The 17,822-nt window shown below is 40.9% G+C and overlaps 1 protein-coding gene and 1 long non-coding RNA gene across 4 annotated transcripts in view; one reads left to right on the forward strand and one right to left on the reverse strand.

The window, feature by feature from the left end:
- Positions 1-6,830: 6,830 nt before the first annotated feature.
- Positions 6,831-17,822, forward strand: part of dgkg (diacylglycerol kinase, gamma) — a 158,470-nt gene continuing 147,478 nt past the window's right edge. For all 3 annotated transcript variants that reach the window (XM_088352146.1, XM_088352149.1, XM_088352148.1), the window contains exon 1: positions 6,831-6,980. The gene's annotated coding sequence lies outside the window, so the exon portion shown is untranslated. The remainder of the gene's footprint in view (positions 6,981-17,822) is intronic.
- LOC148353309 (uncharacterized) overlaps positions 7,053-17,822 on the reverse strand; it is a 35,612-nt gene continuing 24,842 nt past the window's right edge. The window contains exon 3 of the long non-coding RNA XR_015852623.1: positions 7,053-7,583. This is a non-coding gene — a long non-coding RNA (uncharacterized LOC148353309). The remainder of the gene's footprint in view (positions 7,584-17,822) is intronic.

The raw sequence follows: 17,822 nt of genomic DNA on the forward strand, positions 1-17,822 counted from the left end.
GTTTAATTCGATACGAGGTGGAGATTCTTAAAGCCCCAATGAGTAATATTTGACTACTAGATGGCACTGTGATGTCTGATACGAGCAAGGATCAGTCATAAAAACGGCACAGCGTGGCGGTGGGATGCCGTACAAACATTGCGCCGACTTATGCGGGAATTCCACCGTGTAAAAGAAACACAATTTATCGACCTATTTTTAAAAAAATCAAATCGTTATGACATATACCGTATTTTCCGCACTATAAGGCGCACCTAAAAGCCTTTATTTTTTTCAAAAGCTGACCATGCGCCTTATAATACAGTGCGCCTAATATATGGATCAATATTAAGTCGCAAAGTCTTGCAACTAAGGCAAGCGGCCGCCGACTAGATTTTCCCCCGAAGGCAAAGTAGTCCGCAGTGTATGCTGGGATTTATATACCGGCGTTTCATTTCCTAACCAATGTGTCAATCATCATTTGAATAAGTCACTATTGGCTAAAGTTATTCGGAGGTAAAGGGGGAGGATCCTTTTCATCATTTACAGGCTCGCATAGGCTAAAGCAGGGGTAGGGAACCTATGGCTCAGGAGCCATATATGGCTCTTTTCATGAGTACATGTGGCTCCGAAATGTAATGTAACTATTGCACATCTCTCTGTGGCAATCCAAAGTCAAGTGATTTCATCTAGATTTTGGTCCATATAAAGCCAAAGCAACTTAATGCAAAAGTTCGATAAGAAACCATTTAAACTGAAAACGCTGGCAAACGACTTTGATTGGGTGAGCAGTACAGGTGGGCGGATCCCTGCACACAGCGCAAGGCACTTCCTTCTCTCTCTCTCGCTCAGTGCAGTCTACACCGAAAGTGAATATGACGATATGCTTATCGTTTGCAGTAATTGGTGACGTTTTTACAAAAGAACTTTGCATGCACATTGTTTTGAAACCGTTATTAAGGACAAATTTCACGGAAAAAATTGCTTAACTGAAGGTGGAATACAAATTGTAAATGGCATATTTACATTGATTTGGTACACAGGATTTGGCATTATTATCATTTCATACAATTGATTAAATCATCAAATGACACACTGTGAAATAAAATGTGCTGAAGAATTAGCTTTTGTCTAGAGAGTGTGTTTGGCAGTTTTTTCAATTTTGTCTGAAAATATATGATGTGGCTCTCTTAATTTCTTTTTAAAACATGTTTTGCTTTTTGGCTCTTTGGGTCAAAAAGGTTCCTGACCCCTGGGCTAAAGGGTCGAAACAAAGCCTGTAATTGGCTGAGAAAGATGAATGTGAATCACACGTTGGGTTGCACTACGGCATAGAGAAAACATTTTTTACTATTCTGTATTTGTAAATATTTTACTCTCCTGAATTTACTACACTCACGGTTGTAAGAAGACCATGGTTACGTATCATTATTGAACGTGATGGCTGCAAGAAAACTTAAGTGAGCTATGCGGCTTTATATTTTCCCGGTATCTTGTTTTAGAACGATCTTGATGTTTTTGTGATGAGTCTATTTTTAAACTAAATTCAATTCAAAGTGTTTATCGTCATATGCACAGTCAAGAACCCCGTTTCCCTGCACAATAAAATTCTTACTTTCCACACAGTTGCCAGCAAAAAATAAAATGGAAACTAAGAAATGTTTGGCATTTCTTGAATCCCAAGACTTTAACCTTCCAAATGATATTTGGAACGATGCATTTGAGTGATTGGTGACATCGTACAGACACTGTTTCCGTACTGAGAAACGTATTTGCTTCTTTGCAAGCTTTCGGAAGGGGGTAATAAGTTTGACTGAACTATCTGACTGTTTTGTCGACGTTTCCATTGTAGCACCTTATAATCCGGTGCGCCTTATGTATGGAAAATATAGGACCAAAAACTATTTTTTGGGGGTGCGCCCTGTAACCCGGTGCGCCTTATAGTGCGGAAAATACGGTAATTGAAGCACAGTTTTGGGAGGTACTCGTAGCAGCAAGATAACGGACAATCATGTCAGCACCCCAAATACAAATTTCTAAAGTACAGTGTTTAAAAAATGCACATTCATATAATATTTTATGTATTTTTGCTTACTATTCAGATTGTTAGCTTGTTTTTTAATGAATTGAGGCTTTTTTTTACCACTAGGGATACCTAAACAATACACAATGCCCCAATAATGGAAATGTGAAACACAGGTTCATTTTCACACGCTGAAACGATCAGCCACTTATGAGAGGACAAACATCCGCAAGACGTAACTTCGTCCCGCAGTGACCAAACTTTGCTGGTAGTATTTGTGTATTTTTCCTTGTGAAAAGAAGGCTTTGCAAACCGTCAAACCACACACGTGTTTCATAACACTTTCCATTTCCTGTTTTGTCGTCACCATCGCTAAATTGTAAGAGTGCACACGTCACACATTTCCTTTGCGGGTGGCTAAGTCATTGAGATAAGGTCAATTTACGCAATCCAATCCTGGCTATGATATTGCAAAGTAAAACTAAATCTCATCTCATCAGCCGCTTATCCTGAGTAGGGTCGCGCAGGTGCAGGAGCCCATCCCAGCAACCATCGGGCAGTGGGCAGGGGACACCCTGAACCGGTTGTCAGCCAACCAAAGGGCACACAGGGACAGACAACTCGCTCGCTCATTCACACCTAGGGACAATTTAGACCGCCCAATCCACCTAACCTGCATGTTTTTGGAATGTGGGAGGAAACCGGAGTGCCCGGAGGAAACCCAAGCAAGCACGGGGAGAACATACAAACTCCGCACAGTAAGTCCGGTAGCTGGATTTGAACCCACACTGGAGGTTCCCAAGACCTTAGAACTGTGCCGAACACGGGCTAACCACTAAATGATTCCCAATTAAGTTAGTTGTTTTTTTTTTGCAAGACCTACAGTATATTAGGTTCTTGTATACACTTTTGTGTCCAACTGGGTAAATCCATAGGTCAAATATTTACTGGTTGAAAAAAGAGTCGACATGCTGCTGGCAATGAGAAGAGATACACAGACAATAATGGAGGCTTCTCCCTGCCCCCTGGGAATGGGGCTTGGATAGCATCCCAACAGTAGTGTAGGAACTGTAGGAACTGATTGTGTTAAATATGTTTTTCATTAAATTTCCCCTTATGTTACATCTTTATCACGACCGGAACAAGCAGTGGACCCAAATGCGTAACGTTTCTCACAATTCTTTATTAAGGGATCGGAGAAGTCAGGGACAGCAATCTGGTGCTTGCTGGACAGGTGGAACAGGAAGCCCCCGCGGCCGATGACAGATGGTAAGGCGGACAGGCGGGGCCAGAGAGCCGAGCATGATCCCGAATCGGAACAAGTGAGGTAGCCGGGACGGGAGAACGGAGCCTGATTGTGGATTGGAACAAGTCAAGTAGCCGGGACGGGAGAACAAAGCGTGATGATGGATTGGAACAAGTCAAGTAGCTGGGAAGGGAGAACGAAGCGTGGTCTGGGATTGATACAGGAAACAGGGGACAGAATTAGGCAGGATACGGATAGCCGAGACAGGAGAATGGAGCGTGGATCGGGATCGATACAGGAAACGGGACGGAATCAGGCAGGTTACGGGCAGCTGGGACAGTAAAACGGAGCATGGATCGGGGATCGACAAAGGAAACAGGGGAAGGAATCAGGCAGGATACGGGTAGCCGATCAGGAGAATAGAGTTTGGATCGGGGATCGATACAGGAAACAGGTCGGGATCAAAATGGGAGCCAGAGTCAAAGGTGCTTGCCTTGCATGCGCTGAGGTTCGCTGATGGACTGGCAAGGAGTGAACAAGAATGACTTGCTTAAACAGGAGGAGTGCTAATTTGGGAACGAGTGGCAGCTTGGGCTGAAAGAGTGAGCGCAGGTGAGGGCAATTGACAAATCGTGACATGCTCAGAGCCTTTGTTTAGAAAACGCTGGTCTACTTGTGAGTCCAAGAGCCCAGAAGAAATCCGCAGATTCGAGAGTGTTCTGCATTTGATCCCAGCTGCTGTGGAATCCTCTCCCATCTGAGATTTGATCGGCAACCTGAGTGGAAGTGTTTAAATGTAGTCTTAGGACACACTTATATTTAAAGCTTATGAGTGATGTTGACCTCACACTCTTTTCTTATTGTCCTTGAGGGAGAAGAATGCCTAGTTGTTACATGGAGCATGCATTCCCGAGCCATTGTACCAACACTTGGACCTGATGCCCTCCATGGACAGCTGAGGTGCCTGCAGACATGTTGTAAACATAGCTCACCTGTGCTGGTCATTGCGATTTTCTCGTAAAATGTTTTTTTTGTGGTTGACTGAGTCCATTTAACCCTACTTCCAATAATTAGTACTAATTATATTAAGTAACTCATTTTCGTTTTGAGGTAGTTTTATCATTTGTGTTGGCCTCTCTCTCGAAAGCTTTTGTATGTGAATGGTTGTTATTTGGAGTAAAAAAAAGCCAAAATAAATATTCTGTCACTATTTGAATGAGCTCTTCTGTATTTTTTTCTTAAGAATTAAAGCTTGTCCGGCATTGTTTTAAAAATCAACATTCTTATTAAGTGTGATACAAATTATTTCAGAAAAAAATTGTTTCCCCCCCAGTATCAGCATTGTCACACGCCACTGCCCATTGATGCTTAGATCTAGCTCATCTCGGAAGAGCGGGATGACGCTTTACACCAAAAGACAACAGCGACCAGATGATGAAGGTGCTGCATCTGAGTCAGATCAGGAGGCTTCTGCAAACCAATACTCAAAAAAACGGCCTAAAGAGGGATGGGTGCCGCCGTGCTGCATTTGCCCTGATATCCTTGGTGGTTGAGGATCCATAAACCATGAATAACATAATAACAACATTGTAATAACATCAAACATTTATTGCGCTAATTAGTAACAAAAAGTAGGTTGGAGACACCTAAACAGAACCCGCTGCACAGATCAAGATTTTGTCAACTGGATGCTGTGTTAATCACAGTTAAAGGTTCACGGATCCCTTACCCGCGTGGGTCATCGGGGCACCAATGAGGACACAACCCTGGAAAGCCTTCTCCACTGTTGATGGTCCCTGGCCATTGTGTTAGTACCTGTTGTTTATTTTATATTGATGATGTCTGTGTATTGTCTGTTGATACCCTTGCAACATCACTTTCCTTTTTGTAATTGAGGGCTATACAAAAAAGATGACTAGTCTTTACATGCTCAAACAACAAAACTGCAAAACTACACAAAAAGTGCAGAACTGGATGGGCTTTAGTGTATTAGAAAGTGTGGTGTGTGCGTATGTGTGCATGCGTGTAGTTGAGTGCGATGCGTAAAACGACTGGACTCGTTGAGGAATGGGAGAGCAGGTAAGATCTGGCTTCATTCATCCATGACGTCGCAAAAGAAGAACCCTGTAATGCAACAACGGGCTGACACATTGCAGTGACACCTTAACTGGCGGCTGACACGCTAAGAAGGGTGTGAAAGAGAGAGTTAGAGAGAGAGAGAGAGAGAGAGATACACAGAGAGAGTAACTGAAATAAGAGAAGGAGTGAGGGAAAGAAAAATAAAAAAGGAATGAGTGATAGAATGCAAGAATGAAAGAGAGATAAAGAAGGAAAGGAGGAAGAAATAAAGATAGAGTGAGAGAGAAAGGGAAAATGAGAGCAAGATAGAGAAGGAAAGGAGGAAGAAAAAGCGAAAGGGAGAGAGAGAAAGAGAGAGATAAACATACAAAGATAGAGAGAAAGGTAAAGAAAGAATGAGAGAGAGAGGGAAGAAGAAAGAGAGAGAGAAAAAGAGTGAGAGGGAGAGAGGGAAAGGGGTAGGGGTAATGTAATTCCTTTTTCTAATTCAAGTAACTAGTAACTGTAGCCACTTACTGTGTTAACGTGCCCTACAGTCCTCGCAAGTCACTTAGGCCAAGGGTGTCCGAACATTTCAGAAAACAGGCCAGATTTGGTCACGAAGTACCCAAACAGTAAAATATTGCCTCTAGTTCTGAAGTCAGTATAGTACAGTATGCGCTGCTGTTAGCCGCTCAAAGAGTTTCTCGAACGTACACAACATTGCAATCGCTTCACTTCTGTCTTGCAACCAGTGCTCAAGTGTGCACCCACGGATTGGACAAAGGTGCCATAAGCAGACGTCATTGGATCAGTTTTTCAAGGTAAAATGGTAAATATTTTCGTTATTTTATTTAATTTATTTATTTATTTATTATATACATTATGTGCCTCTCATTTTATGTTTATTGTGTGGTAATCTAAATTGAACATGTATTTGTTTCATGTTCTTATGCTCGTCTATGTTTTATTCAAATAGATCATACTGTACTTTTGCGGGGCTTGGATCATATTAGTGAATTTACATACAACTGCGTCTCTACTTACGAAGTTTTCAGGTTACGAAGTTACTCCCAGAACAAATTAGATTCTTAATTAGAGGTACCACTTTATTTCAATTTCCACTTGTCCTGGAAGAGGCGGCCCTCACAGTCAACTTTCCTTCTTTTTTTTTACAGTCGCCATGCTGGAATTGGGGTGGTCTAAAATTCTCCAGCCATGGGCTGGGTGGCCACCATCTGCTGAAAAGGTGAATTATTTTTTGTGTACAAATTTATTTCATACTACAGTAAACATTACAGGTGGGCCACATATTATTAGTTGTTTGACAGAGTCCACGAGCCGGTCAAACTTTGATCACGGGCCTTAACTGGCCCCCAGGCCGAACTTTGGATATCCCTGACTTGGGCAGTAAATGTGAGAGGAAACAGAAAGAGGGAAGGGAGCGAGAAGAGCACTAGCGAGAAAGAGAGCAAGAGGAGGGGCTGGGCTTCTCACATTCAAAGGGGGAAAAGTCTTCTCGCATTCACAGCGGAGAAGGATGAGGTGAAGGATGTTGCTTTTCCTGTCAACGCGTGGAGGCAATTCTGCTGGCTGGGGATTACTCTCGATATGCTGCTGATTTGGGATGCGAAGAGAGGCTTCTTCTTATCAACATCGAAGAAAAATAAACAGGTGAGAAAGATATTTTTCGGGCTGCCATTCCTGCTATGTTGTCCTCTAGCTGACTCCAAGTTCTGCTTAAAACATAATAATCATACATTGACACCATTTTTATACCCACCTGAAATCAGAAAAATAACAACTAATGTGCTTTTCAAAGACTCAACGACCGACTTGTGCTGATTTTATCATTCTTATCGGCAGCCTCGTGGAGTACATTGAAGGGACTAGTGGTAAAAAATTGTGATAGTCACGGGAACCTTTTTGACCCAAAGAGCCATTCATCCATCCATCCATTATCTGCACCGCTTATCCTTAGTAGGGTCACAGGGGTGCTGGAGCCCATCCCAGCTATCCTCGGGCAGTGGGCAAGGACACCCTGAACTGGTTTCCAGACAGTTGCAGGGCACACAGTGACAGACAACTCACTCCCTCGTTCACACCTAGGGACAATTTTGACATGCGTGTTTTTGGAATGTGGGAGGAAACCGTAGTGCCTTGAGTAAACCCACGCAACCACGAGGAGAACATGCAAGCTCCACACAGGATGGTGCGATCTCATGACCTCAGAACTGTGCCGCAGACGCGCGAACCTCTCATCCACCGTGCTGCAACCTAAAGAGCCATAAAAGCAAAAATATTTGGAGTTGTTACTTGAGAGAGCCACACCATAAATTTTGAGACTAAATTTAATTAAACCTCCAAAGTCGATCCTAAGACAAAAGCTACATTTTCAACACATTTTATTTTACTGTGTGATGTTTGAAATAATAATCATGCCAGAGCCATGTCCCATATCCTAATAAACGTACCACACAAGAGTGCTGAGGCTCATGTTGACTGTCAATTTTGTACTAAATGATGGTTTCATAACAAGGCTTTGTAAATGTTAGCAAATACTGCAAACGAGAATACCAAAGTATTTACCTTCAGAGCAGACAGTGCTGTGTGAGAAATAAGAGTGTGCTCACCCTGTGTATAGCTCCACCTGTTCCTAACGCTCACCCATTCAAATTGCTCTAGTTGCTTTGCTAGAGCTTTTGGGTAAAAAGTTATTTTTGGGGGGAAAAGTTTGTGCTGTGGCTTTTCATCATAAAGTGTCTCAATAATAAACAGGGATTGTTTAAAGAGCTTCCATATAAAAGATTATTTTGCAATCTACAGACACAACGGGGTCTGTTGGTGTGACACCTTGCCTGAAAACCCTAGTTAAAATTGTGTCCTATATACACTGGAGCAAACCCATTGAAAGTCAGTAATGTCTTGGCTCCACATGTGCCACAATCGGCTAAGCATGTACCAGTATAGAAATGCGCAGATTCTGTTTTATCTCCAAGGCATAGGTTCCCGAGCCCTGCACTAGACTGACTTTAGCGTATGTTTCGATGTGGACACTGAAGATATAACCAACTATGCTCGAGCAGTTTAAAAGCCGTAAATACGTAGTTTGTGTGCTACATTCAGCCTGTTCATTTCAACATTGATCCCATAAAATGGTGGCAAACACAGCTTTTGTCTCAATTATAAAATTTATGAACTATCATATAAACGTGCATTTCTTAAGCTAACCTTAGGTTGAGAATTTTGCCCTTGTTTTACATAGCATAAGCTTCCCATAGAAGGAGTTAACATAATTGTCTGCTATCTTGAGGTTACAGGTACCCCAAAATGTAATTCCTCACAAAAAAGGCCTGGCAAAATGTAAAAAGTGTAAAAAAAAATGAGGTGTTGCAAAAATATATAATATAAGATATTGGCCCCCTGTACTCTTAGCTTATCCAACAGCCTCCAGAAGTTCCCTGATGACTTATGAATGATCCAATGCTGACCTAAAGGACCAACCATGAAAAGTGCAACTGTGTGTTATTGAGTCTAAATTTAAATGCACCTTCCCTGTGATGGGCTGAGATGTCTGCGAAAGGAGTACCTGGAGGACAGACAACATTCTGAAGACCAAAAAAAAAACAGGCTGGTCCTGGATAAGGTTGAGGATACAAAAAGATTTTGCAATATGTACACATCTCACGGAGTACTGTACAAGCAATAATATAATAATGGAGAGAGCATAAAACTATTGCAAACCTACCAAGACCTGGACATGCCTCTAAACCCATTGCCCTCACCTGTGCCCGCTTGTTTGGGCCAGCTGCTGCTTGTTGCCTGATTGGTTTCCCTCCCATTTAAACTCATTGCTTCCATTCACTCTTTGTCAGTCCGTCAGCGAACCTCCGCACATGCAAGGCCAGCACTATTTGACTCTGGCTACCGTCTGTCCCGTCCTTACCTGTATCCTGCTTATCTGCCCCTGGCTTCCTGATCGTCTCCGGCTCCCTGACTTTTTCCTTCCTTCAACTACGCTCCGATCTCCCGCCCCGGCTATTTGACTCATTTCTGCCCATCGACCACGCTCCGATCCCGTGAGCTCCTTGCTCCTCCTGCCCAGTGATTGCCAGATTGCTGGCGCTTGCTTTCCCATACCTGACTTCTCAGCTTCCACAATAAAGTTTGTTGTGAAACGTTACGCGTTTGGGTCTACCATCTCTTCAGGTTCTGACACCTTGAGGATTTTGAACTGTTTTGTAAGGAATAGAGAGGGCAGCTATTTCAATTTCAAGATGTGCAAAACTTACAGAGACATACCCAGAAGTACTGATGGCTGTGATCGCAGCAAAAGGAGGTTGTACAACACAAAGGGGGCCAGAATTTTTGCAACCCTTAATTTCCATTTTTAATTTTTTTTATCACAATATAAAATGATGTATACATTAGGTTTCTTTCCATGATTGTGTTCCAAATGTTGTTGATTCCTAAAAAATATATTTTTCTACATAAGTTTGAAGCCTAAAACAATGCAACATGTCAAAAGGTTCTTAGGGGATCAATACTTTTGCAAGACACTGTATATATACTGTATATATTGATATTCATTGGAAAACGTTAAAAATGTTGGTGTAATTTTTGTTTTTATACAATAACCATATCGATTTTCCATTATCAAACATTTTGGAAAAAGCGCCAGGAAGCGCCAGGCAGCACCAAAGAGCAGCACGCAGCTCCAGAGCCGCTTGTTGCTGAACCTGGCACTACACAATACAGCAACATGTAGAAGTAGGTAATATATACTCTCCTTTTAATGTGAATTAAAGTGCAACAGAAAACAAGAGTTAAAAAGCACAAGAAAGAATACGAAAAAAAATCAAAGTGACCAAATTGCACATTTTTTTGCCCAGTTTTCTCAAGTTTTTTGTAGTTTTTGGGGGTACCTGTTGCAGCAAGATTGTGGACAATAATGTCAGCTCCCTGTAGGCGAGCCTCATTTTATATGAACTATACTGTATGCTATTTTCTTGACTTACGAATATTAAAAAAGCCTGTGAATCTTATAGTTTATGTATGTTTTTCTTATTTCTTAAATCAATCTTGTTTTCTCTTCATGAATGAAGTTTTTAACTACTAAGGGGTCCTAAATCGGTATATTCCGCTTATTTTCTGAGATAATCATTTTGAAGAACACATGTCTTGTCTTTGTCATCCTGTGCTGTGACATCATCGGAGGACCACCGGCACCCTAGCAAGTCAGTCCCCGTATTGTAAATAATCCACAATGACCCTTTGAGGCAGACCTGGGCACTCCGGTCCTGGTGGGCCGTATGTTCTGCATGATTTTTGAGGTTTCTCTGATCCAATACAGGTGATTCCAATCACCAGTATCGTTAACGAGCACTTGCTAGCTTGCTAACGAGGTTATAATTTGTATCACCTGAGTTAAAGAAGAGCAAACGTCAAAATCTGGCAGGACGTATGGCCCTCCAGTACCGGAATGCCCAGGTCTGCTTTAAGGGATACTTTAAAGTTGAGTGGTTGGCCCGCCATATTATTTTATGTGGGCAGCGGGACAATGCTGAGAGAATCACCAAAGAAAAATAAGCAACATCGTGTTCAACAATGACTCATCGTTTTAAATATGTACACTGGATGTCGCCAAAACTAGGTGCCACTCGAAAAGCACACACCGGAGCCGTATTTGGTCACTACCATTAATCAACCAGAGAACAATGAGGAAACCCATCCTGGTATTACTTTACTTAAAATAAGTGACAGACAGCTGTTTAAGGCAGTATAAAAAATGCAAAACAAAGGGAAATAGCACCTGTGTGTCTTTGCAGAAGTTTAAAGAAGTTTTTGCTTCTTTTATATGAAATATAGAAAATGTAACAGCAAAGTTCCCCTATTTAGGTAAACATTTTCATGAAAGGTACAAATAAAAAGCAGAAAAACTTAATAAATAATTAATCAATCATTTGAACGAGTATTTCTATGTATTTTTTTCACTTTTCAATCTGCATGATGATTTAAATATACTGTAGTAGAAATAAATTGTTGTTTTGCTTCCTTTCTACAAGTGTGCAATTGATAAACACAACAAGAGATTACAACTTAGTGACTAAAAAAATATCAAGGGAAAAAAAGACAATAATTATTTTATAAACAAACTTTACTTCCCTGAATCATAATTTTAGTGTGAGCCTCTAAAAAGAGCCCCAGCCCTCCAGCTAAGGCACACATGTTATGCCATTAATTTACTATGTGGTCCCCGAGCTTAGATGAGTTTGCCCCACTGAAGAGATTCAAATGATGGATGAAATTCAACAACTAAGTGCAAACTTTATAAGGTGCTTGACGAGGATAGTTCAGAATCAACAGAAGCACTAATTGCCTTTTGAATATTTTTATTCCATTTCAAAGGCCACACTTTTTCAAATCCTTTTTTCCGGTGAGATAGTTATTGATTTAGAACTGAGTTTGTCTGGATGAGTGACACCCTAGCATGAAGAAGAAGACAGCATGCTTAACGACATCTTGTGCAGGAGGATGAGACGGTTATTGATTCCTAAGCATCCACTTGGGCGTGTTATGAGCATGATGCCGCCGGGGGCCTTCTACCATTGCGGTCCGTAAAAGCTTTTATCACTTGCAAAAGTGCCATATACATACAATATTACTGTTGTCACTGTGGGGTGCATTACTGAAATTCAACCATTAGTTGCAGTTACTATTAGGGTTTGTACGTGTGCTTGAAATCCTTGAAAGTGCTTGATTATTAAAAATGTCATCAAGGATTGAAAAGTGCTTGAATTTTGAGTGAAGTCCTTTTAAATGCTTGAAATCGTTGCCAAGTTTCTCAACAGGTCTGCTGTAAGAGTTAGCCGACACTACTCTCTGGCGGGTTTCGCTTAACGGCCGCTGGCATTAGTGTGTATGACATTGTCGTATGATGCATCATAGCCCCCTACAGGTTGCGCAAGAGAAGACTACACTGCATGCTACACACAAACCTGGCTATATGAAATATGTATTAGTGCAAGGATCAGTTATAGACCAACAAAAACCAAGTAGCATTTCCAAGTAGTAGATTGTAATGGGAATAACTACCTGGAACTGAAAATGTAAGCTACATAAAATTGTTATTTTTACCCAACACCTATACAGTGAGAGTTTTGTCTCAAAAATATTTACACTCAGATCCACGAATATATTTGCGATTTACTTGAGATCTAAAAGTCATATGTGTCGATAAATGCAGACGCAAGATGATAAATAGCATATGTAAAATGCAGATATGTTTCTGGCTCTGCAAAGTACATGATTCACACTGGTCTTCTTTTAATGGTACTGGAGAAATTGGAAAATGGGCTTTGAACATCCTTAAGTGCTTGAATTCGGCCATAAAAAAGTGTCCGAACCCTGAACTGGTTACTTCATTTAAAAAGTAATTCAGTTAGCCCCCATTTTCTGACAACAACACGTAGCGCTTTTTTCGGTACAAATCCCTGCATATACTTGTTTTGAAGCCTACCCCTGAAACTGCTTTAAAATAGCCACATAATCAAAGAAATGGAAGAAAATCTGTACATCGACCCAGTGTTTTCTATAATATTTTGTGAGAACCCGGTCAAGTCAATCAAGTCAAGTCATTTTTATTTGTATAGCCCTAAATCACGAAGAGTCTCAAAGGGCTTCACAGATCATTACACTATATTACACAGACTATTTTTCAGAATATTATCATACATTCCCCTGCTCTGGAGCCGACGAATAGAGTAGGTTATTCACAGGGATCAGAATGGAGATTTTCATTTTCAGCTGAAATAACCAGGTCCAGGGCGGAGCCCGGTGGGGGGCTGAAGCCAACAGCATTTATCTTATTTGCTATGTGAAAATTGCACTAGAATGAATTAAATCCAACAAAACAGAAACCATGTATTTTTTTCAGTTTTAAGATGTTTAAAACAATTGGGGGATTACAATGTTACAACCATCACCATTGTTGTTGTGTTTTGATGATGAAGATGGACCTTGTATTTAGCTACTAATCAACAATATATATGAAAATATATACATTAATAACCATTCATCATTAATTTGAAAATAGAATGCACAAACTGAACATGCTTAAAGAAAATACATGTCATAAATTTTGTTTATCCTGTTCTAAATATTGTATAAACACAAAAGCTAAAATCATTTTATAAATAAATAGATCTATAAATACCTCAGATTGGGATTTTCTGTCACACAGGGGAACCAGTGGTTGACTGTTGCTAGTATTTGAAGTGGAAGGATTTGGAACGGCCAATAATGTTGAACCGGTGGTGTTACTGTTAGTTTCACTGCCGATTTTAAATGCGGATCCGAGTGCATAATTTGATCGCCGGCAAGCTATTTTTGCTTTGTGCTTGTTCATTTTAGCATGATCGAGCAGTGCCACACAACCTCGCGTACCATAATTGATCAGATCGACACAGTATAGACACTTTGCTTTCCCTGGAACATCACACTTTGCGATGAACTGGCTCAAAGTTTCGGTAACTTCCTCGATCTTTGCGCCGATTTTAACGTTTACTGTGACAGTCTTCTCCAGCCATGACCACTTACATTTATTCTTGATTCCTTTATCAATCTCGGAGACAAAAGCCTCGTCTTCTTTTCTTAGTATTTTCATATTTACTTTTTCAAACACTCATTTCACCGTTTGAAAAGACCGGAAGGAGCGCCATGTTTGAGAAAGCCAATGCTCTGAACAAAAGCTCCGCTGATTGGTTATCAGCGAACCTATCGACCAATGGTAGGAGTCGATCTATTTGCTATAGATCTAATGCGCTGCGCTTCTTTTTGCCGATTTTTCTCGCGATCTCTAACTGCTAACTTGGGGTGATGAAACAGTCACGTATCATACCTCACCCCCCCAAAATATTTTCTCATCGAATTTAGACGATTTACGGGAATGACCTTTGGGGTTAAAAAACAGCGGAAATCCGCGGATCCGCGGAAAATTCTGATCCCTGTATTCATATGCTACAGAGTAGAAGTGAGTTTTAAGCTTAGATTTAAACATTTCCACTGAGGTTGCAGATCAAATCTCAGGGGGAAGAGCATCCCACAGCACCGGTGCCCGGATGGAGAACGCTCTCGAACCAGCAGAACACTTCTTTGCTCTTGGGATCACCAGAAGACCGGCACTCTCAGAACATAGGCTTCGGACCGGGACATAGGGGGAAATCAGATCTGAAAGATAAGAGGGAGCAAGTCCAGGTACGATTTTGTATAATACTAAAAGAACCTTGAAATCACATCCAAGGCTAACTGGGAGCCAATGCAGGTTAGCCAAAATCGGTGTGATGTGATCGAACTTTTTTGTCCTAGTTAAAAGCCTCGCTGCGGCATTTTGTACCAGCTGAAGAGACTTGATTCTAGACTTCGGGAGACCAGAGAGTAGTGCATTACAGTAATCGAGACGGGAGGTAACAAACGCATGAATTATAATTTCCGCATCCGACTGAGACACTATAGAACGAATTTTAGCAATGTTACGAAGATGGAAGAAAGCGGTTCTAGTAATTTTCTTTATATGCGTTTCAAAGGATGGATCAGGGTCAAATATGACACCTAAATTGGTGGGTGGACAATCTTGGGGGCATCGTTGGCATGTCCGGGGCGTATCCCTCAGTTTTAATAGGTTTTTGTGATTAATGAGGACCAGAACCATTAGCAAAAAAGGGAACATTTGCGAAGTAGTGTAGCACTTTCTTTTTTTTCCCCAGAGAGAACAAAGTGAAACCCAGTACTTTCAATTACCGTAGTTGATGTTTTTTGGTCGAGGAGGGCGATTTGATAAGCAGCATTACATTAGGCGGCAGTAGCTCAGGAGGTAGAGCGATCGTCTTAGGATTAAGGGATCCCAGTTCGAATCCCGGCTTGTCCGTGTTACATGTCGAAGTGTCCGTGGGTAAGACATTGAACCCCCAATTACCCCCAATAAGCAGGTTAGCGCCTTACATGGCTGCACAGATCACGGCTGCTATTGGGAAATGTGAAGCACAATGTAAAGCGCTTTGGGAAGTCATTGACTTGAAAAGCGCTTTATAAATGCAGATCATTTCATTTCATTAGCTATTCTATAAACACGTGTTTTTTTAAAAAGACAAGAAATTTGCAGTTTTTATTTTAATAATTTTGACGTTATTTTAATTAGGCTCAACTAGGGGGAGCTGCCATGATTGTCCGTCATCTTGCTGCTAAGGGTACCCTCAATAACCAAAAACCTTGTGAAAGGCGCAGCAGAAAATTGAGATGATAAAGGGTGCTGTATGGTCACTTTGAGTCTCCATAGTTTGTATTCTTCCTTGTGATTTGTAGCACTCGTTTTTGGTTGTGCTAAACAATACAGCAACATGTAGTGGTCAAATATTACGCATATTGTGCCTTTAAAAAGGGAGATTAAAACCAAATTAATAAAATGCTTGCCTAATAAATGACTATACCAAATAGAAATCTGTCAATATGTACAATAATTTATAGTAGCATGTGTTTTTTTCTGAGATTCTATTCAAACAGATACTTAAAATCAATTGGTTCAGAGACTCTTTTTAAACCCTTGGCTTCCAAGATCGTTTGTGAACCTATGCTCCCAGCTAGTCAAGCTCATACCTTTTGACATTTTCCTGCCCTGTTTTCTCCTGCCTGATACCCGTTGCCGACCTGTTTCTGGACCCGTTTCTGCCCTGCTCTGCCATTCCGACCACCGACCTGTTTTGCCCTGTTTCCTGCCTGATACCTGTTGCCGACCCCTTTTCTGGACTCGATGCCGCCCTTGCTCTCCCGTCCCGGCTAGTGACCAGTATCTCTGCTGCTTACGATTATCCTCGCTCGACTTCCGCGTTCCAGCCACCTGCTACCCGTGTTCGTCGATCATCGGATCGTGGAAGCAAGCACTGGTCTCTCTCTTTATCAATAAAACTGAGTAAACGAACGCTACTGGGTCCTGTCTCTGTTTCTGGCTTGTCACACCTATACCACTTTGAATGTGTTGAAATCTTAAAACTTGAAGCAAAGCAAAGAGACATTTATCTGCTCTGCTTCTGTACTCACTTTAAGTGTGTGTATTGAAGCATTTTTTCTCATCCGTGCACCTCACTTTTGTCCTTTGTTCACTTTATCATTTAAAAGTTGATTCAAAGACCTTACTACCTATTACCTCACCTGTGAATGATTTCACAAAGGTTTTTTGTCACGTAGCGGAGCGGGAAACAGGAAATAAGGACCCATTCTTGTAGACGTACTCACAATTTATTGGGGGAGGATGAGGAGGGTGCGCACACTCGATCCGGGATCGATGGTCACGGAGTGGATTAGAAATCCAAACAAAAGAAAAGTTGTCAAAAACAAACTAACGGATCAGACCAAAAACAAAACAGGATCAAACGCAGGGAAACCTACAGACTAGGCATTTCTCAGAGCCAAACAGAACTTGCAGAAATCTCACAGAAGGTTCACAAAAATCTCACAGGTTTAACAAACGCTCCAGCCAAGCACAGTTCAAAGGAACGCGTTTAAGTACTCCGAGTGGCAATCAGTCAAATGCGTCCCAGCCGGTGTTCATGGGTGGGGCCAACAGGGCGCCATGGCAACCGTGCCAGATGTGACAGTTTTTAACCTAACAGGCTGAAATCATCCAGTTGTTTTAATAAAAGGAACAGAATATTAAGTTAATAATGATTTCTTATTTTTTTCTTTACTTCATTGCTCTTTATTAAGGTGCACAGTATATGTAATATTAAGCTCATATCATCATAATAGCATATAATACAAAGGGGAAAAATTAACAATATATTCATCAATCGTGATTATTTGTGTGACAATCGTCTCCACAAATCCAAATCGTAGTTGTAGGTGCATTGTAATATCTGTAGATACATCAATCCCAGGACAATAATATAAATTCGATCCAAGTACTTGCTCAAGTAGTGAAATTTGGATGGTCAATAAGTTTGTTTAAGAAATAATATTTTGACCAATTAACTTAAAGGGGTGAGTTAATCCTTTTTTTTAAACTCGTCTAGCCTTTTTGGAGCACCACACACGTTTTAAGATTATTATATCATGAAAATAGATGAGAAAGAGCTACATACAACTTAAGTGAATTCATCTTACTGTTTTTGATAATTCAATATACTTTAAACAATACCCACACTCTCGGATTTATGGGGTTTCCTTTTGCTTATCATCTACAGAAGAAACTTGAACAGAACACAAAACAAAACAAGAATAAGAAAATAAAACAACAATCAAAGTTGAAATCTTAACTAGGACCATTTAGATCGAAAAACAGCGTTAATTATTACGTTATTGTAATTTGATGGAATTCCCCCTCAAAGTCAAACCTATCAATAACTGTCATCATAATATGGACTTTAGTTTTGATTTAACAATGTGACGGCCTAGTATTGATGTCCTCTGCGGTAGAGCATTGAAGAATCCTGAAAACTGGAGACCCAGTTGGGAAGAAGACCACAG

Source organism: Urocampus carinirostris, chromosome 14, assembly GCF_059441175.1.
Source record: "Urocampus carinirostris isolate Australia breed hairy pipefish chromosome 14, RoL_Ucar_1.0, whole genome shotgun sequence".
In the NCBI taxonomy this organism is placed as follows: Eukaryota; Metazoa; Chordata; class Actinopteri; order Syngnathiformes; family Syngnathidae; genus Urocampus; species Urocampus carinirostris.